The 22,795-nt window shown below is 40.3% G+C and overlaps 1 long non-coding RNA gene across 1 annotated transcript in view; it reads right to left on the bottom strand.

Moving 5' to 3' along the window:
* Nucleotides 1-22,795, bottom strand: part of LOC140133420 (uncharacterized) — a 52,621-nt gene that overhangs the window by 19,985 nt on the left and 9,841 nt on the right. Inside the window, exon 2 of the long non-coding RNA XR_011855888.1 lies at nt 11,388-11,455. This is a non-coding gene — a long non-coding RNA (uncharacterized lncRNA). The remainder of the gene's footprint in view (nt 1-11,387; nt 11,456-22,795) is intronic.

Below are 22,795 nucleotides of genomic sequence, written 5' to 3'. Positions count from 1 at the left end.
TGCTGGTGCCACCTTTGCAGTTCTTTTTTAACTTTCAGAAAAATTTTATTATAATCGTTCTCTGTGCTATGATTATTGCTGTTTTATGTTGCTATACTTGCTTTATGTTGTAAAACACTGTTCTTGTAGCATGGTGTATCCATTACAAAAAAAATTAAAAGAGGATTGAAAAGGATTTTTTGATCCATTACACTGAAAATAACATTAAATATTGAAAATGTTCCACCACAATGTAATAAATGAAATCTGAGATATTTATTAAACATCTGATTATGAAAAAAATGAATGGAATTTATCAAAGAAAATGAAGCCAAGGGCTCAATAAATCTGAGTATCAAAAAGAATATTCATTTTCTCTTTTACTTTGTGATAATTTTTCTCTGGATTCATCACAATGTAATCTAGTAATGATGTATTCAGCAATTATAATCTATAATAGATTTGTGAAGTTTCCTCTATTCCTTATGACTTGTGATCTCATATTAAACCAAGAAATACTCAATGGTTCAAAATAATAAATTGATAATGTATATTATTTCTTAAATAAGTGTAATTTCTTTTTTCTTTTTTTGTATTTTGCATAGCAATTATCTTTGTGTATATTTTATCATTGTAATATATTGGAAAGGATACAATTGTTCTCTGTGTTTATAATTGCCATCTTCAGTATTGTCTCAAGGAGTCCCATTTGGCACTAACAGGATTACTGTAATCAGCTATTGCGCTTCATCCACTTGATAATCTGTAGCAGCTGCAAATCTGCTTTTAGTGAACAGTACAGTATCTCACGTTAGATTGATGTTACAACAACCATTTTTTTTTAATTTTAAATTAAATATTTTCATAGGTCTGACGATTCGAATATCAAAAATATTAATTTCTTGTAGACACTATTATGTTAATCCTGAAACGCCACGGTTTCCTCATATGAACTGAAATTGATCAGTGGTCCACCCAAAGCTTTGTTCTGTTGACAATAAACAGGAATATTGTAATTACATTTTAAGATTTCCACCAAAATTATATTAGAAATGCATTTTAAGGTTTCAACCATCTATGAAGATCATGTAGTTATTAGGTCAAATTACTAATTAATAATAATGAACTTTTATAATGGAGTTTTCACCCACAGCATTTGTGTTAAAATGACATTGTAGGTTTGATGCAGTTTTCAGAGCAAAACTCATTTCTGTCAGGATCAGGGGTAGTGAACCCACTGGACCACTGCAGACGTTGACGTAAGCTGACACATAGGAGCGGAGTTTAAGTGGTACCTGGTTTTCAAGGTTGGACTTGATGCGGCATGATACCACCAGGTCGCACCACAGGCCGCACTTTGTCCGTGGTGGCGACGAGACAAGGTACAGAGAGGTGAGGCAGAACCGTGGTCATGCAGAACCATGCGCCCCTAGAAGGCGGAGACACGCATGCCCGTGGGAGACAGCGCTGGAGCGCGGAGGGGTGAGTGAGGCTGCAGCACACATGATGGGGCACAGGGAGGCACACGGGTGCACCTGCGACCCGAGAGAGAGGTCGAGGGAGCACCTGTGACAATTTCAAGACGGTTGGGCTGCTGGAAGTGTGCTTGGTTATAATTGACAAGATTATGATGAGTCTCTTCACTGATCCTGTCTCAAACCCCTAGTAATTTCCATTTCCTTCAAATCAGCTTCTGACTTTGGTAACTTTAATAAAAAGTTATATTAGTTGAAACATCACATAAAGTGCCCTTGAGCAGGGGAGGATTGGATTGTGTACGTTTGTGGAGCATAGGTCCCTTATACAAAATCAGAAGTTTCTTACTTTATTTCACATAAGGGTAAACTTGCATTGATCTATAGTGCATTAAGTGATATACATTGGGGCAGATTTATCAAGCTGTCTGGAAGTCAGAATATTTCTAGTTGCCCATGGCAACCAATCACAGCTCCCCTTCAAAATATTCATGAACACTGGTAAAATGAAAGTGTAGCTGTGATTGGTTGCCATCGGCAACTAAAAAATATTCTGACTTCCAGACAACTTGATAAATCTGCACCATTGTGTTTATCTGTAGTATGTATGTATAAAACTGTAGAAAAAGTGTAACTAAAGAGAAGCTGGTACATTTCCACAGCTATAAGCAGGGTTGTACCTGGGAGAGGCATGGCCCCACAGCAGACTTCGGATGCCTAGTCCTGTTATATACAGACTTCATGCACATTGATTGTTTAATTAGCATATGTAATATTGTATTTGGGGATAGTCTATGCAAGGCGTCTTGTCAGCTTGATATATGACAAGCTGTGGCAGCTAAATTCACTCGGTTTAGGATTGAGGAAAGCTATCGAAGGATGATCTAGCGTGGTCTGACAGGTTCCCTTCCTGAACCTATGTCTGTGATCTTGACAATTATGTTTTACACATTTTAAAAAAGGTGTATACACATACAGTTCACATATAGTACACAAAAAGTACACACAACATACACGTGTACATACAGCGCACACATTTCCACATTTCACAGTATACGCACTTTAGATAAATATTTCTACTGCGCACTTACATATATGCAGGACTACAGGCATCAGATGTGGACTGCATCACATCCAAAGCAGCAGTTGGAGATCCAAAGCTTTCCTGCTCAGATCCTTCTTTATTTTCCTCTCCTACCCCAGGAGTGTTGGCGAGGATCCTGGGGTGGTGTGCAAAGAGATAAACTGCAGCTGATAAGTGCCAGAGCTTTTGTCTGTATATCAATTTGCTGTGGTCCACAGTGGATGTCACACAGTGCCGGGGGCCAGAAGATGGGGGCAAACCATTGCCGAACTGCTATCTTTGAAACTATAGTGGGGGGAGCAAAAATACAAAGGGCGCTTAGGCTTCACACCCCGATGCATAATACTACACGTTCTATGGAGCCACTTCCCGATGGGTCAGTGGCATAGCAGGACATCATGAATTTTGTATTGGACTGTGCACATAAGTGAAAATAAGTAGTTGGTGTGCATCTTATATGACAGGAATCTTCTTCCATTCCGCAGTGATGAAATAATGAAGGTGGTGGATATCAACTTTCATTTGAGGAGGCACCACAGATGCTCAATAGGGTTCAGGACTGGAGACATGCTTGGGTAGTCCAGTATCTTTAGCCTCAGTTACTATAGCAAGGCAGTGGTAATCTCAGAGGTGTGTTTGGGTATATTGTCATCCTGAAATACAGCTAGATAGGTTTGCCAAAGCAATGTAGAACTAAGGGGACAATGCAGGTTGTTTCTTTACAAACTAAGCTGAAGTATATTAAAAAAAAATGTTCACAATACTCCTCCCAACACACAGGGGCTCATTTACTAAGGGTCCTGCCCCCGAATCCTTCCGTCCGGTTTTCCTGCATATTTCCGATTTGCTTTAAGTCGGTCGAATTGCCTGGGTTTTTGATGCACGGGATCGGATTGTGGTGCATCGGCGCCGGCTTTCACGCAACAGAAATCGGGGGCGTGGCCGTCGGACAAACTGACGGATTCAGAAAAAACGCAGAAGTTAAAAAACGATTTGTGTCTCAAGACACGCACTCACATGAAGGTGAAGGTGAACTCTGGCGGACCTCGGCGCAGCAGCGACACCTGTTGGATATTGGGCGCATAACCTTTGTGGATCCCGGCAAACCCGAATCCTCATCCGACAACGCGCCGCGGGATCGCGACTGGACCAGGAAAGTAAATGTGCCCCACAATATCAAAAATCATTTGAAATGACACTTTAATTAGACTTCAAACTTCACAAACCACTGATGTTCACAAACCACTGATGTTCACAAACAATTTAACGTTTTAAAACTTTTATAACTGGCAATAGAAAACATTGATTTAAGGCTAAATTATTGTGTCAGGGGAAACCTTTTTTCTTTCTCCCCAGCATAGTAATGTTTTCGTAAAACAAGATAACCTCTCACTTTGTCTTCACATTCCTTGATATATGTTCAATCAGAATTAGTGCCTTTGAGTCAATTGTAACAGAAAATGTTTTCAGGCTTCCAGCAAAAAAAATCTGCATATAGTTGAGTTGCCTCGGTATGAAGAATTATCTTATCAGGTACAGCCTGGGATGGCATTTCCTTGAACTCCCCGAGCTAAGCCTTGCCTGTAGGATGATTTCTGTTTCCTGATGCTTGATAGGGTACACCCAGCACGTCCTCAGGTTTCCGATGACAGATATGTTGGTGTTATTTAAATCATGCAGTTCACTAGAAGTTATATAGATCATTGTACAGAAAATGATTTCTTATTGTATAAGTTATAAATATGTATTCCAGAATTACGAGAAAGTAGCCAAGAGGCATTACAGAATTATACAGAAAACAAATATACCAAAAATGAAGGCATCAAAATAGAGACTTGGTTAAGGGAAAGCAAAGCAAATTCTTACTACATAATGTAAGTAAAAGAAACTCAAAACTGAAATTGTGCTTCCCCTACTTGGAATAACTGGGGTGTTAAGGGGGAGGCAGGTGAAGAAAGGCTCAATCTATTCAATGCCTTCTCTCAATTGTTTCATCCAGGTAAAGTCTATGGCTGATTACATGTTTAAGAAAAATATCCATTCATTGTTAAATGGTCCTTTTTTAAGCCGATAGTGCAGCCCCATCTTAAAACCAATATCAAATTACTGAGTTTTGCAGGAACAGTGATAGAAAGACCCCTAGTGGGTCATTTACCTTTATTTTTCTTCTTTTTTTGTCTTTTTTTTTAAGACTTCTTTTGGCGCGTTGCAATTTTTGCTACTTTTGGTGGCTTTCCGCAATGTGCATTGATGTCCTCCGTACATCAGTTTATTGTCAGTAAGAAACATTTATCTTCTATTCCAGATTTTCTAAATGTTTCAATTGAGATTTATCTTTTCAAATTGTCTAAAATTTGCAAAATTTTTTGGTGCAAAAAACTCCAGATGAAACCATACTTAAAGGAAATCTTGATTTCATGTTTTATGAACCAAAACTACCTTGAGAATGCTGTAGCTACACTGATGCAGAAACATATCTTGTTTCATCCCTGAGATGATTGGTTTTGTTGAATAAACTATTATTAAATTATCATAATGAGACTCTGTTGCTTCCAAGGCTGCCCCGATGATTTTCCTCTCACATTAAGTGTGCACTGCTTGTGAGAATGATGTAATCACCGTGTTGTGCCTGATACTCAGAAGTAATCAATCACTGCACCACCCCCCAGCTGCTGTGCATGAGTGTTCCAGCTCAGGTTGATTAGTCCTGTCTGGACAGTTCAGGAAACTCTATGTAACAAGCAGGCTGAATGTTATCCAGTTTTTCCAAAATCCTTAATGTTATGATTGTTTTTTCAGCAAAACCACTCAGCTCAGGAACTAAACAAAATATGTTATGTATCAGTATAGGTACAGCATTCTCAAGGTATGTTTGGTTCATAATGTATGCAAGCAAAAGTAGAATTCCTTTAAGGAAAACTTAGAAAAAATGGAAAGAAGTTAAAAGATAAAGATAAAATGGTCTCCACTTTTGGAGTCAGAGTCCTGAGTCCATGCATCAGGTAATTTAGATTACAAAATGAACAATGCATCTACTAAATTTTCATGCTTTTGATTTTAGAGTAATTAGAGTAGCAAAATACAATTTGGCCTTTGAAATATCCAGTTAAAATTTCAGTGATTCTATGTACAAATAAAAAGAAAGTAGATATCTGGCAACTTGCAACATGATGTCATGACCTATGACTAAATATAATGAGTAGAATGAGAGGAGTGACAATCCTCATGGACATCAAAAACATTTCTTGCTGAATGTGCGTAATCATTGAAGGAAGACGTGGAACATGAAATGACTTCCTGCACAGCTGGGATTTGGAAATATCTACTTAAAGCCTTCCAAAACTCAAGCCACATTCTATGAAAGGCACAGACTTTGAAGACAATTCAAGGATATATCTTTGTTTTAATTTCTCTTGCACTTAGCTAATGCGCTGTAGTACTGGGAGAAAAAAGTAATTGACCAATAAATTCCCCTCCTAGCAACACAGGAAGACTTACTATTTAAGCTGTTATTTGTTAGTTTCCAGAATTTACTCTTTGAATACCAATACACAGTCTACTAACATACAGATTAGTCCAACCTTAACTTGTGTAAAGATTAGAGATGAGCATATCCGAACTTCCCAGTTCTGGTGCGTCCCGTTTGACCCAGGCTTATTGCTGGATTGGTTGCCACACAGCCAATCCATCAAATTAATGCCCCTTGCTATTAACCATGGCTATGATTGGAAAAGGAGACAACCCTTGCCAATAATTGCCATGGCTTGTTGCTAAGGGCCTTAACTTGATGGATTGGCTGTGCAGAAGCTAATCCGGCAATATGTCGGGGTCAAATCTGAGCTCTGAACCAAAACAGGAAGTTTGGATCCACTCACCTCTAGTAAAGACAAAGAGGCAAGCCGGGGCATGCTGTTCAATGTAGAAAAAAGAACTGGTAAAGGAGATGGCACAGCCAAACCCCAGATGCTTGTGAATAAGCTAGTTTGCATAAAAATAAAGGGAATCATTTGTGAAGAGTTGTACATCATAATTGTGGAATGCTTAATTTGTGGGTTTTGAATTTTTTTCTGCATATATAGCATTTGGGAAATGTTTTGAATGGTAGCTGTGCCATGTTCGACTGAAAGTAAATTATCTTATAAAGTGGTCAACTATTCTGTGGTACAGAAAACAATAATACAAATTCAACCACCTGCATAAAAAAATATTTATCTATAATATCTTATGTTCCATTTTAGGGCTATTGATACAAGTATCAGTAGCCTCTTTGTTCTTCCTACTAAAAATCTTCGGCGAGCAGCACCTTGCAGCTTTTATAGGCGGATATGTGGTGGTAGGTTCCCTTTAAGCCACCCTCTTTTCTTTTACATCAATTTCCTGTAAAACCACTACCCTTGTGTATGTCATATGGGATATTCTGGTCTAGAATAAAGACTCAAGTCATGTCTTGTGCTAATCTTCAAAAGAACTCAAAACACTGCAAACCTTATATAGACGGCAAAATGTGGTGTGGTTTACCAAGCTCCTTCCCATTGTTCTGTTGCAGAAATAAAGGAAGGCCTACAGCATTACCCAGTAAGGAACTATTCATTGTCTGAGCATACAACAAATGACACCTTAGAGAACTTTTAGCTTTAGGTCAATATAATTAAATACAGTTGCAATATATTTAATGTGAAAATATCTCTATCATCAGTTATGTAAAATAAAACAAAAATTATACTCTTGGCAATGCAAATATCTTATCTCCTGCACTATAGAAAAAACAATTTATGAAAGCAAGAACTAACTGTAAATAATTAGAAAGCCCATAAAGTTATCCAGAATAACACACACCATCATTTACATTCAGTGAGCACAAGTTCATTTAAATCTAAATTACCTCTCAGAAATCATCTCCTTTTACTGCACAGAATATAAATTTTATATTTTAAGGGAGTGGGTCATCTTTATACTTTGCATATATTAGGTTGATATTGCAAGGATGCTTATAATTATGGATGTTTATGGTGCATAGTAAGCTTTGCTCCAATGGGTAAGATTAAGTTAACTGTCCTCGGGATATTGGTTTTGCATACCAATTTCCTGTGTCATTCATTGCTAAACCAAACAAGTCTAGCATTTTTTTATACAATAAAAGAATGTCTAGCGGGTAACACTGTGCTGATGCTGACATTTTTTTACTTTGTTTTCTTATTTCATGACACATTGATGAGAGGGCTATAAATAAGGATACATTGTTTAGATAGGTAGATAAGTGGAAATTTAACACAATGGGGGTCATTTATTAAGGGCCCGATTCGCGTTTTCCCGACGTGTTACCCGAATATTTCCGTTTTGCGCCGCTTGTACTTAAATTGCCCCGGGATTTTGGCGCACGCGATCGGATTGTGGCGCATCGGCGCTGGCATGCGCGCGACGGAAATCGGGGGGCGTGGCCGAACGAAAACCCGACGTATTCGGAAAAACCGCCGCATTTAAAAACCGAAAATGTGTCGCATAAGGACCGCTTACCTTCACCTGGTCCAGCTCGGTGCATTCCGGCGCGATGAGTTTACTTTCAGCGCAGCAGCGCCACCTGGTGGACGGCGGAAGAACTACCTTATTAAATCCCGGCCGGACCCGAATCCAGAGCGGAGAAGCCGCCGCTGGAACGCGAATGGACCGGGTAAGTAAATTTGCCCCAATATGAAATCGTGAAAAATACTATGATGTAACAAGAGATGTTAAAGTGAAAAATACTTGTGAAATTCCAACAGGACTGTAAAGGGCAGAGATTAATGTAACATTCTGTATCACTGTGTTTCTGTTATGCAATGTAAAAGAAAAAATAAAAAGTATATTAAAAAAAATACTATGATGTATCTAAAATCACTTTTACAAAAATAATCAATGGATTTTTTTTCTGATGTGGGTTTTAAGTCCAAGTTTAAAGCCCAGTTTAAAGGGGACCTGTCATCATGAAAGGGCAACATAAACTTTACTCACCCCCTACTGTGCCCTGAAAAGTGCAGCATAGGTGTCCCAGCTTAAATCTGCCTCCTTCCACCAGTAAAATCATTCACCCAAATTTTTTTGCCTTTGTCAATGTTGGCTCTGCCCATCACTGCTGGCTTCCGCCAATTGCAGGATGTCTGAACTGGTGATGGACCTGAGGTTTCCTACGCAGTGCTGACTGCTAAATTCACTACAATGAGAGGGACAGGATTCTGATTAGTACAGGAAATGGATATAAAGCGGACTTCCTGTCTGCTCAGGCTGAGATCTGAAGAGACACTGAGATGTCCATCAAAAGAAGGAGGCATGATTCTCTGACAGCCGGGAGAAAACATGACTCTGAAAAAACGACTATGTTTCTGCCCCCCTTTTTGGTCCTAACTTGTATAGAAAGCCCAGTCAAGAATGTCTGTTTACTATGTATATACAATGCAATTTACAACACTTCTGAATTTAATTGATATTGGTTATCACTTATTATGATGTCTAAAACTTAGCTAGAACTTAGTTTCCGGATGTGTGGTCAATCTCTCAATTTGTAGCATATGGTTGATGTTTTGATCTGACCTTTAAGAGTGGAATTGGGAATTTACTCTGATGAGCTATTGGTTAAGTGTCAGTCCCTAATGCCATTAGACTACATTTATGTCATTAGACACATAGGGGCACATTTACTTACCCATCTCGTCGCGATCCCCGAGGTGCATTGACCGACAAGGATTCAGAGCTGCAGCAATTCACTAAGATCGTGCGTCCAATTTCCTGCATGTGTCGCTTCCCCGCTCAGGTCCGCTGGAGTTCACCTTCTTCTTCCCGGTGCATGTAAGTGCATTTTGAATTTTGAATGTTGAATCCCGCGCTTAGTCTGATTCAGTCAGGTTGTCTGACGGCCATGCCCCCGATTTGTGTCGCATGAAAGTTGGCGCCAAAATTTGATTGCATGCTCCAAAAACTCCAGTTAAATGTGGCCCAAAATGGAAAAAGTTGTGAAACCCGACGCAAATGAGGTCCGCGGACCCTTGGTAAATGTGCCCCATGGTATATTTTTTCAAATACAGTTTTAAGAATAATGGCCCATCTTCACTAATAGTAAGGCAAAATAAACTACATGTAGTTTGCTTCAATATGGTGCACATGATTCATGAAGACCAGAGCACGAAAGTGCATGAACTTAGTGTGCCAGTTCTTTTCTAGTGCACTCAGTTTAACGGGCGTGTCCCACAATTATGTGGGACTTCTCACTTAAATGTGTTGGCCGGCGCGCAACTGAACGCCCCTTTCTGTGTACAGGATTGGGTTGTTGCATGCATAACTGCTTTATAAATGTGGGGCAATAACTTTTAGTTCAAAAAGTCCAAAAAGGTTTATCACAGTTACAGCTTACTCCTCTCCTCCCGATTCCACAGCTGTGTCTCCTTGGGAAGAAAATCGTCACTATGCACGATCATCCTATGGCTATGACTAAGGGTCACTAAAGGCTCAAAACGTTTCAGCTATAATGTATGTATCATGTATGGAAATGCTTTTTTAAAAGATAAAGAATAAAGTGTAAAAGTACTTTTAACACGGTGCTGGATGAACCTTTATTTTAAACAAAAACAATATCTGTTTATTTTGTTCTGGAGACGGCCTTTTTTTCTGATCTGCCATAAGAAGCATTTATAAAAATGCTTTACAACAGTCACATGGTGCCTATAAAACTGTAACTAGAAATTGTTGTAGCCTTTTTGTGAGAGAGAATTCTTGAAATGCTTGGTGATCTGTGCATAAGGCTTTGTGCAAGGAAGGGAAGACATGAACCGTGACAATCACTGATCATCAATTTTGTGATCCTGCATTATCTTTTTTGTATCTCTAATAATAGATCATTTAATTTTGCTCAATCACTAATATAAAGTGTTGGATTTTCATAAACCAGTTCTATTCATATTTTAGCTGTTCTCTATTATTCATTACATCAAGCAATGGGAACCATGCTGGCGGTAGCATACTATGTTTTGTAAATTAAAACAGGGGCACGGATCGAAGGGACCGCGGCGCGGGACATCAGCGGTGCCGGACAAGGTAAGTATATGTTTATTATGTTTAACTAGCCCTCCCCAGCCCGGCCATAAGACATTTTTTAAACCCAGATAACCCCTTTAAAGCACATTAAAGTATATCTGACATTGTGACATAGAGAGCTGGCATTCTCCAACTCTCAAGTTTCATGTGTTAAGACGCTCTTACTAATGGATTTTGTACTGGTTGTAGCCATACTTTTATATGGAAACATTAAGGATTTGCCAAGTTTTACCTCATTGTTGTAATCATTGCATAGACGATTTTTATATGCATTTATAGCCATTCTGAACTAGCAAGGAATATTCTTACTTTTATATTATCAGCTCTTTAATCCTGTTTCATACATGCGTTTAAGCATGTGCTGTCTGATCTGTGTGGTGTCTAACTTCCTAGGATGTCCCTGACATTATTTCATTCTCTCCTATTTCCTTCCTTCTCAATTTACATTTTGTAGTTATAATGATGACTTGGCACAAAGTTATTTCAAAGCTGAATACCAAAAGTATCTCGTAAGTTTGTGGTATATATTATTATAATGTTATTGTTGCGACTTTCTGGATGTCCAAATTTCCATCAGTTCAGTTTAAACATCCAAAATAGTTAGCAGTAAAGATTCCATAATTATCAGTATCTCCTTCTGCAAAACACTTCTTATATTATTATAACACTGTAATATTGCAAAAAATGGTTATTTTAGCAGCATATCTCTACTAGTGGAAATGGTAAATTTCCACACCACTTTAATGGAAATCTACCATTTGATTTCATGCATTATGAACTAAACATACCTTGATAATGCTGTAGCTACACGGATGCTGCAACATATCTTGTTTAATCCAAGAGTTGAATGGTTTTGCTGAAAAATACAATTATAACATTCAGGACCTTGGGAAAGCTGGATTGCATGCTGCTTGCAGTTCATAAACACATTAAACAGAGCTGTCTGCATTGTCTAAATAGGACTAATCAACCTGAACTGGATCACTCATACACAGCAGCTGCATCACTCGTACAGTGTCAGGCACAACACATTGATTACATCATTTTTTGGTGTGGTGCATAACTAATGTGAGAGTAGATGAGCCAAGCCAGGCAAAGGAGCAACAGAGCCTCATTATCCTGAATTTTATAATTAGTTTTTTCAGCAAAACCCCTTAGCTCATGATCCAGGTCTCAGGCACACCCGTGTGCCTCCCTGTGCCCTTTCACGCCAGCAGCAGTTCCTCTCACCCAGCCGCGCTCCAGCGACAATATCCTTGCTCCAAATTAAAAAAGCCAGCGCACCTTTAAATGGCCAGCCTCTTCCTGTGACCCCTGCCGGATCTTTGTGCCTCATAGAGTTAGAGAAAGCTTTATCCCTATGCCTTGCAACTGTTTGCTGAATTCCCATTGTGACCTTGGTTACATTCCTGACTCCGCTCCACCACTGCCTGCCTTAACCTTTTGCCCTGCTCCTGACTCCAATCCTGTGGCACCTGTCCTGACCTCCTGCCTGTCCCTGACCATGATGCTGTCTCATGATTCTGTACTTCCCGTTGGCCACCACAGCTGACAAAGTCGCCCCTGTGGAGCGACCTGGTGGTACCATGCTGCAGCAAGTCCAACCTGCTCTGCAGCTAGCTCTGATGAAAACCAGGTGCCACTTAGACTCCACTCCCAGGTGTTGGCTTACGTCATCATCTGCGGTAGTACAGGGGATCAGCTACCACTGATCCTGACACTCAGTATACAGGACATCATTGACCAGATCTCCTGAAGTCCGATGCATGATGTAAATCACAAGGGAGGAGGCATGTAGAAGCAGGGAGAGCTTGACTTTGGTGCCACATTTCCATAACTGTATATAACCCATTTACATGTCGCTTCAAAGTTTTTTGGATGATGCCACCAAACTGAACCATGAAAAAAACATGGTAAGCTGCTAGACAATGTATGGCTAGTATTTTATGGTATCAATATTTGCTGAGAGATCCCCTTTAAATTACTGTATATACTTGAGTATAAGCCAAGGCCCCTAATTTTACCAAAAAATAATTGGGAAAACGTATGCATTGGTCACAGCCTCGCCAAGTAATGTAATGCCCAGCAACCTATTCCAGTAATGAAATGCCCTGCAGCCCCCAAATAAATAAATGTCCTGCAGCCCAAATATTAATAAAATGTCCTGAAGCCCCCCTAATAAAGAAATGCTCTGCAGTTTTGCTAATAAAATGCCCTGCAGATCCCCTAGCAATAAATTATTCTGCGGTGTATAAAAAAAATAAGCTGACATCGCTGCTGCTGACGTTATAACGTGTGCCGGTGGGCAGAGCGTATGGACGCGTCTCTTCCCGATCTGCTATGAGTGAAGAAGAGAAGGAAGAGGAGCCATGGGAGGCATCGGAAGGTGAGAATGCAAGTTAATTTTTTTTATACATTCCTTAATAAGCAGAGAATATACAGTAACTACAATATATCACTACTTATACATCACATTCTTAGGGACACAGAAGATAAGTTAAGAATGAAAGAGACTAAGAAATGCCAGAATTAATAGGCGGCCTAAGCAGAGGGTATCTGAGAACACAATACATGTTGTTCAGAATTTGGGACATAACGAGTTAAACTGCTTGCAGCTTCCTGTCTCTCAATTCAGCTTTCTCAATGTAGTTTTCCCATGTTACATTTTTAATACTATGGGGGGAATTTATCATGGAGTATGATAAAGGTCATGCCCCCCTGTCGTAGGTCTCTTGATCTACCCATCAGGCGACCATGCTGGTGGGCACTCCCCTCCACGCTTACATGAATCCTCAGAATCCATTATTCTAATAGAGAGAACTATGTCCAGAGAGAGCTGAGAGCCTGGTCACTGGTGAAGGTCCTTGTCAACAGCTACAATCCCTGTGTCAGTCCAGGAAAATATATGTGCAGTAAAGGGTCAAAAGGGCCAATAAAGATTTACCAAGACAACAAAGAATAGGAGAAATACTTTAGCATAAGGAACATGCCACATTTCACTTTATTCTAAAATACTATGAATAAAAGTGTTCTCAAAATTGGTCATTTTCCTTGGTCATTGAAAGTGTTCGCTTTCTCTTGCAACAGAGTTAGTGTGCACAGATATGACCATGGATTGGCCAATGGGACAGAAGGTGAAAATGAGAAGCCTCAAAAATATTATTTGACAGTGTAGTCTCCAATAATGATATTGGACAAAGTTTATTTTATCATTGAGCTAATAATCCATCCCTATGCTGGAGAATCATTTATATATACATTGTTCTCTACAGAGAAATTTCATCTAACTCTTTGTTATTCATCAAAGTCAAAGCCGTTACCTGTAACAATAAAAAGAAAATTATAAGCAGCTCGTTCTGCCTGGGAATCTGCTGATGGGTCTATATTTCATGCAGAATCAAGGCAAGGAACGTTGAATGTTGCCTATTGCATGAAAGGTAATACCTGGCTACCTGTGGGGAAAAGCTAATACAACATTGAGAACTTATTTCATTCAGAATTGTCTCATATATTCTCCCATGCTGAAAAGTAAATGTGAAAATATTCTCATCTGTTACTGCCTTTACCTGATAGCTGCAGAGCCATGAAGAAAGATTGGCTATCTAGTATTCTTTTACAGATTTAAATTGATTCCCATTTAATCTTGGTGTGAATCTAGTTGGGAATTGCCTATATAAAGATAAAGGGAAGATATTCCTGCACATGCCGGCCTCTTACTGCTGCACTAAAATGTAATGCACGGATGAGCAGCATGGAAGCTTCACTTTATCGCCTATACTACTGAATATCTGGGATCCAAGTTTAGGAATCCATCTGGTATCTTTTAAAACTATTAGATTTTCTATATTAAGGGTTCTTTTACATAATATGAAGCTACATTGTAGGACTAGTGATAATATAGATGTGTAGAGTGCAGCAGAATATTAATGCAGTTATAATGTGGAAAAAGAATATTTTTATAGGGGGATGTGTCACTAGGTTTGGGGCCCATAACCCAGCAAATGTTAGCCCCCTGCCCATGTGTGATACACAATTTAATCCTAGAAATATACGTTTCTGAAGGCTCCAGGCTCTAAGGCAAGAATCAGACCCAGTAAACCTACAAGTGACCAGTGAAGCCACAGTGCTCTAAGGGTTATGAAGGCAGGCACCGCCAGTGGGGGCAGTCACTGCTTCTTAGTTATTCCTTCAGCGATAGAATTTCACTGCTTACTTACTTCTACATTGTGAGGCTGGTCTGGTAATAAATATAGTATATGCAAGACCCATAAGACTGTCAAACGGCAGGTATACTGTGTATAACATGTAGTGTATGTACCATATATGTTTATGATGCCACCTAGGTGCAAGGAGTGGATTACAGGCTATGACACCACATCTTTCCTAAGAAAACAGTTGGTTTAAGGGGGTTAGCTACCAACTGTACCGTCCTCATTTGTGTACTAAGTCCAACCCCAGTGCCTGTAGCCAAGATCGTGGGCAGTTTGCCTCCCCTACACAGCACATAGCCAGCACTTACCCTAAAGTGCACTGCGTAATCTGTGTGCACTATTTAACTAAAGGAATTATTATTATATGTAGTTATATAAGTAACTTGCATGCATTTGATTATGAGTTTCGCTTGAAGCATTTGTGCTGGGTTTCAAAACACAATGCATTAGTCAGGCTTTATTTATGGGGTTTGTAAGTTCAGGGGGTGTGGTATATATAATAAATTGTCAGTGCTGTACATATTTTCCTGCAATTTCAGTGAGAAATGGATCAGAAGTAGGCTGCTGGGAGATGGGGGCACCATTAAAATTTTTCTCCTCAGGCAACAAAAAAGGAATCAGCCCTGATGTTTCTTAGGAGGATCAAGGAATATAAGAGTTAAAGGACCTGCTTAAATTACCCCAAAACCACGCTGCACATTAAGCACCTCCTGTATATGCATTTCATTGTTTTCAGGTTGGATGATCATTTAATGTGAGCAATAGGACAGTGGAAATGGACCTTAACACAGGATTTCTTAGCAGAAGTTTCAGTGAGCCACAACTGCAACCTTGATGGACAAAGAGCTGCATGGATGCTGCATGCATAAAACGTGGATATTTTTATAATTCATAATGTTTGCTATGACATTAGTACAGACTGGTAAAGACAATTATTATGCCTTCCTATGCATGTAAGTCTCGCCATCCCACCAGAGTGTTTAGGGAAGGGTGGGCAGAGGCATGAACACCCAGGACATATCTGGAAATACCAGACTTGGTCTAAGCAGTTCCGACCTGGCAGAGATTGGGGGTCATTTACTAAGGGCCCGATTCGAGTTTTTATGACGGGTTAACTGAATATTTCAGTTTTGCGCAGATTTTCCCTGTATTGCCCCGGGATTTCGGCGCACGCGATCGGATTGTGGCGCATCGGACTCGCGCTTACCTGCACTCTGCCCGGCTTGGTGAAGATCAGTGCATTCCAATGAACTCAAGCACAGCAGCGACACCTGGTGGACGTCGGAGGAACTACCTTAGTGCATCGCCGGAAGACCGAATCCACCGCAGAGAACGTGCCCCGGGATTGCGAATGGACCGGGTAAGTAAATCTGCCCCATTGTGTCTGGATCCACGAATTCCGCCATCCCCATTTTTTTACATTTTGTTTTTGTTTGCATGTGAGCAAAGAAAAATTAGAATCAATGTTCCCACACATTTTAGAAAGCTTGGAAATATTATGATGATCTTATGAATTATTTAGCTCTGGAATTATTTGATATAAAGTTTAAAACTTTACAATAGATAGATAACATATCTATAGATGGATGCACAAATGAATAGAGGGGATTTACAATTAATGGGTCATTAATGTGGAAATATATGGGGCCTTTAGTCGTTTAGTTGCTGACTGAGCTGTTGCTTTTGATCTACTATTTATTAGAGTTGGGAGCCAATCTCCAATGGCGCTGCCCGACCACTACAGGGTGTACAGAGCTGATCAGTCCAAGGCTGGGTAATGGAAGCCCACCAACTCCTAATAATGACCTTTCAAGGACAGACCATTGCTTTTTTATTCCTATGCTTTCCTGTTATCAGATCTGATGATATTAGGTGATCTTTACACTTGGAGCATAATGTATGATTGTTATCTTTATTTGGTCAATGCACAATTCAGGTAACTCAAGCTGCAATTCGTAATATATATTGATTCTGATTTCTGAAACCCGCCAGCAGTGTTACAGAAATACAAGTAAAGGGCTGGCAGTTTTCAATGTCTCATCTCCTGTAATTGTGTTCAAAATTGCTTCTTTTTTGGAGAGCTTGCTCTATATTAAACTGAGAAATTGGATTGATAAAAGCCCTGCCTAAGAGCCTGTGTCATTCATTTCTGTTTTGTATGATTGCTCTTTCCATATACATCTTATAGTATCCTATATATAAATAGGCAGCTCTTGGAAAAACCTTTCAGATGTATAATCATGACAATACTTACATATGACTTTTTTCCTTGAAATAAAAATCATGCTGCTATAGCACTTCTTCCTGTTTTTGCAGTGTGGCATTTAATAAAACACAGAAGTGGTAACTTCAGGAAGAAAATCTTAGGACACAAGAAGGACTTAAAGAAGGCCCCTTAATGACCTGGCCTTTTTTTGTTTTTTCATTTCTATTTTTCACAGCCTACATTCAAAAATCTTTTTTATTTTTACATGTGAACATCTCTCTGATGGCTTATTTTCTATGTAACAAATTGCACTTCATAGTGACGGTATTTAATATTTCATCACGGAAAAAAAAATTCCAAATGCAATGAAAATGGTGAAAAAATGCATTTAAGCCATTTTCTTGTGGGCATGGATTTTACAGCTTTCACTGTGCGTCTTATATGAAATGTCTACTTTATTCTTTGGGTTATTGCAATTATGGGGATACCAAATTTGCGCTGCCATCTTTTTGAAGCCACAGCAGCATTGCCTCTGATGATCGGCGGGAAAACACCCGCAATCGTTGCTATCACCACGATCGGTGTTACCGGTAAGTCTTTGCTTCAATATGCAGAAAAGACTTACCGGGTATGGAGAGGGCTCAGTATGGGGCACCTCGGTAAGGGGTTAAAGGGAACCTGTCACCACGAGACCCATTTTTAGCACTCCCCCAGTTCCCACAGAGCATAGTACATACGCTGCCAAAGTGTTTTTGTATAAAAAAAAAATAGGTTTTACAGAAAAAAAGATGTATTATATTTTACCTTTCATTAGCATCTGCTGTGTGACTAGGCAGTTGCCCAAGGGGAGGGGCTGGAAAGGAGCAGTTTCCCCCCCACCTTTCGGAAACATGTGACCTCAAATAAATGAATAACCCCCCACACTCGGGATTGGCTGTAGAGGAGCAGGGGGCATCGCTAAGCCAAGTGATGGGTGTTTTCATATATTTGAAAAGGTCACATGGAGTAGCTGTTCCTTTCCAGCCCCTCCCAGTGGGCAACTGCCTAGTCACACAGCAGATGCTAATGAAAGGTACAATATAACATATCTTTTTTTCTGTAAAACCTATTTTTTACACAAAAACTCTTTGGCAGTGTATGTCCTATGCTCTGTGGGGACTGGGTGAATGCTAAAAATGGGTCTCCTGGTGACAGGTTCCCTTTAAAGGACATGTATCACTAGGATCTATGATTGTAAACAATTACATTTACATTTTAGTGTGTGCTCCCTCTGGAAGAATCTACTCTTCTTTAAGCTTCTTATGCTGTCTTTTTTTCCAAAATAGACTTGCAAATTATGCAAATGAGCTTGAGGGGCTCTGGGTTCCATAGCTGTCAATGAAGCCCGGAGCACATCGGGCTCAAAGGAAGACGGATCTTGCCAGAGGGGGCACACGCCTGCATGTAAGTGTGCTTGGTTTACAAACCTTGATCCTGGTGGTAGATTTCCGTTAATAATCAGTTACAGTATGTTCAATATGTAAAAACAGTGAGTGTTTGATTTCTTTGCAGCCCAGCAGACCCACAGAAGAGTAATGAAGCTCTAATTGAAGTAAAGTTCCTAATGATATGAATAGGATGTGTATGTAGTGCTCAGGCATACTGGGCTCTTTAGAAACAGAGGTGCAATTTTCAGCTGCTGGTAATGTAATAGGGTATCTGAAATCTGCCATCCCTATACAAACCACTCACAAGATATGGGATATCTTGCTGATCGGTGGAGGTCCAGCTGCTGTGATCTGTTCCGTTCACAAAAAATAGGGTTCCATTCCATAACCCAAAATACTATAGTGACTGTTTGCATTGTACATTTTGGCTTTGATTTTTCTCTCTGCAACTGTTGGAGGCAGCTGATCGCTGTACTTATCTTCAGGAATCCTATATGAGTGTAATGGCCACACATGCACAAGCAGCTTCTCTATTCTGTCTTGGGGTAAATGGGACCCCAATGAGGTCTCAGAAATTGTATCACCTGCATTGAGCAAGTTATTTTTAGCTGTAAATGTGAGTCAACTGCATGAACAATTAACTGTCCATGCTTCCCATTCAGATAGATTTAAAGAGAACCTGTCAGAGAAGTTTTGGATACTAAACCAACCACAGGTACTTATGTGGTACTTAGTGTCCCAAATTGCACTTCATCAAGTCCCTATGTGCCACAAATAAAATAAAAACCTTTAGAATTACCTTTCTCAGATACATGCTGCTCTTCCGCAGTTCCACAGTAAAGCCAGTGTACTACACCACAACTTCACTGCGCATGATAAGGCCGCCTGCTCTAGATTCATTAATGTACTGCACAGGCGTACTAGAAAGATGTGCCTCATTGGACCCATCTCTAGGTACTGTATATGGTCGAGTATAAGTCAAGTTTTTCCAGTCCAAAATTGTGCTGAAAAAAACTAACTTGGCATATACTTAAGTCTATAAAAAAATGTATACTGTGCTCACCTTTCTGACACCCCCACAGGTCCTCTTCTTGCTTTAGATGCATCGAGTCCTCTTCGGATCCTCCAGCTCCACTTCGGGTCCCCGCGCAATGTGGCGGCGCACAAACAATGACGTCGGCAAGCGACCCGAAGAGGCACCAGAGCATCTGAATCAAGAATAGGACCTATGGGGGGCATCGGAAAGGTGAGCACAGTGTGAAATTTTTTAATTAAATGCTTGGCACACTCGGGGCAGGGGCTGGCCAGCTTTATACTGGGGGGAAGGGCTGACTTTATACTGTAGGGGCTGGCAGGCTATATACTGGGGGGGTGGGTTGGCTACATACTGCAGGGGCTGGCAGGCTATATACTGCAGAGAATGGGTTAGCTACATACACCAGGGGCTGGAAGGCTATATACTGCAGGGGCTGGAAGGCTATATACTACAGGGGCTGGCAGGCTATATACGGGGGGGGAGGGGCTGGCTATATATTGGAGGGATGGGAGATGGCAGGATATTTACCAGGGGGGCAGGAGCTGACAGGCTATATACTGGGGGGCAGGGGCTGGCAGGCTAGATACCGGGGGGCAGGGGCTGGCAGTGCAAGTGGATTGGAGGCTGGCATATTTGAAAAAAAAAAACCATATATATATATATATATATATATATATATATATATATATATAATTAGAAAAAAATCTTTTAAAAATGCTGTTCTTTACATGACCAAAAAAATTTTGCTCCCTTACACATTTGAACCTTAAAGAGGCCACAACCTCCTCACTTCCTACATCTACAATACTGTATAAAATACATTCAAAAGAATACACTATATGTGTTCAGCAATTCCAAACAGCACAATACTAAATGGACGTCTGTCTTAAATGTTCAATGGAACAGTGTTTATTCTGTACAATATATAGCGGATATGTTAAGACCTTCATTATGCAATGACCTTTTAGAAATGTGGCCCTGCTTGGTGAAAGTCAACCAGAGAATGGCTTCTTAGTCTAAAAACTGGTATGCAAGAGAGATTTTCAATTCTGTCGCATATGCAAGAATAAGATGCTGATGTTCACATATTATGTATCCTGCTGCCATTTCTATAACCTCAAGGGACCGCACTATGTAAAGAACGACATCTGCTTAATAACTGAAGTGCCTGTCTACAGTGTGACTTACTGCTGGGATTCCAAACATGATGAATACATAATGAAGACGTTTTCATGAAATGTAACTGTGAGAAGTATTGTTAAATGATGATAATGACTTAATTGTTTACAGTCATGAAGGCTCAACTTTTTATCCTTGTTGTTTGGACATCACATGAAAAATCTTTAGGGGCTTAAATATTGGTGGAATACTTAAACTGTAAAAGTCAGGAATTAATAAAACACTAGAATAAGCGAGAGGATAATTAAGACTTACCGTATTTTTCGGACTAAAAGGCGCACAAAAAATCCTTTGATTTTCTCAGAAATCAAAAATATTATATATTCTGTGCGCCTTATATATGAACCGTACTTAGAGACAACAGCTGCCTTGGAACTGTGCACAGGTCTGCCACCTGCTGGTCACTCATCCTTATAATCAGGTGCGCCTTATAGTCCAGTGCGCCTTATATATGAACCTATACATTTTAGCAGGCATTTATTGACTCCGGTGCGCCTTATAGTCCAAAAAATACTGTATATGAGAATGAGGGATTACCATAGCCCTTCTGTGATCTGGTTTTGCAGGCTGTTACACTGTCTCCCCTACCCCTGCTTCAGTAAAGATGGGCGAATTTCTGTAAATTCGATTCGACCCGTTTTGCCGAATTATCAGGGAGAATTCAGTTCGAACCGAATCAAATCTAATCACGGCATTTGACGTAATGGTACGTCACATGCCGGGTGCAGGTGCATTGAGAGGGTAAGTCTTGCTGCATATGTACGATCACCACATTGTAATGAATGAGGAGGGAAATCCCCATATACTGCCGTTGTGTAGTATGGCAGTATATGATAGGATCGATCAGACAGCCTAAGGATAACGTAGCTCGGGCAGTCTGCAAAAATAATAAAAATACAAAAAGTTTAAAAAATTTAATTTAATTAAAAAAAACCTAAACATTCAAATCACCCCCCTTTCCCTAGAACTGATACAAAAATAAATAAACAGTAAAAATCATTAACACATTAGATATCGCTGCACCCGAAAGTGCCCAATCTTTTTTTTAATTTTTGTAAATGTATGAAAACTTTATAAAAGCTATACAAATTTGGTATCCCTACCGCCCTACAGTGAGGCACACTGCCGCCTTACAGTGAGGAACACTACCACCACACAGTGAGGGACACTACGCCCATACAGTGAGGGACACTACCACCATACAGTGAGGAACGCTACTGCCATACAGTGTGGAACACTAACACCATACAGTGAGGAACACTACCTCCATCCAGTGAGGAACACTACCCCCATACAGTGAGGAACACTACCCCCATACAGTGAGGGACACTACCCCATACATTCAGGAACACTACTACCATACAGTGAGGAACACTACCGCCATACAGTGAGGAACAATACCGCCATACAGTGAGGAACACTACCGCCATACATTGAGGAACACTACCGGTATACAATGAGGGACACTACGATTATACAGTGAGGGACACTACCGCCATACAGTGAGGAACACTACCGCCATACAGTGAAGAATACAGCCATACAGTGAGAACACTACCACCATACTACTGCCATACAGTGGGGGATACTACCGCCATACAGTGAGGGAAACACCCCCCAGACAGTGAGGAACACTACCGCCATACAGTGAAGAATACAGCAATATGGTGAGGGACACTACTGCCATACAGTGAGGAATACTACCCCCATACAGTGAGGAACACTACCCCCATTCAGTGAGAAACACTACCACCATACAGTGAGGGACACTACCCCCATACATTCAGGAACACTACTACCATACAGTGAGGAACACTACCGCCATACAGTGAGGAACAATACCGCCATACAGTGAGGAACACTACCGCCATACATTGAAGAACACTACCGCTATACAGTGAGGGACTCTACCGCCTTACAGTGAGGAACTCTACCCCCATACAGTGAGGTACACTACCATACAGTGAGGAACACTACATCCATATTGTGAGGAACAGTACTGCCATACAATGAGGGACACTATGGCCATACAGTGAGGGACACTACTGCCATACAGTGAGGGACACTACCGCCATATAGTATGGGACTACCACCACACAGTGTGGAATACAGTCATACAGTGAGGAACACTACCTCC

The sequence above is a fragment of the Engystomops pustulosus genome, chromosome 5 (genome assembly GCF_040894005.1).
Source record: "Engystomops pustulosus chromosome 5, aEngPut4.maternal, whole genome shotgun sequence".
Lineage (NCBI taxonomy): Eukaryota > Metazoa > Chordata > Amphibia > Anura > Leptodactylidae > Engystomops > Engystomops pustulosus.
The sequence above is the reverse complement of the archived record's forward strand: the minus strand, read 5'-3'. Positions and strand labels throughout refer to the sequence as shown.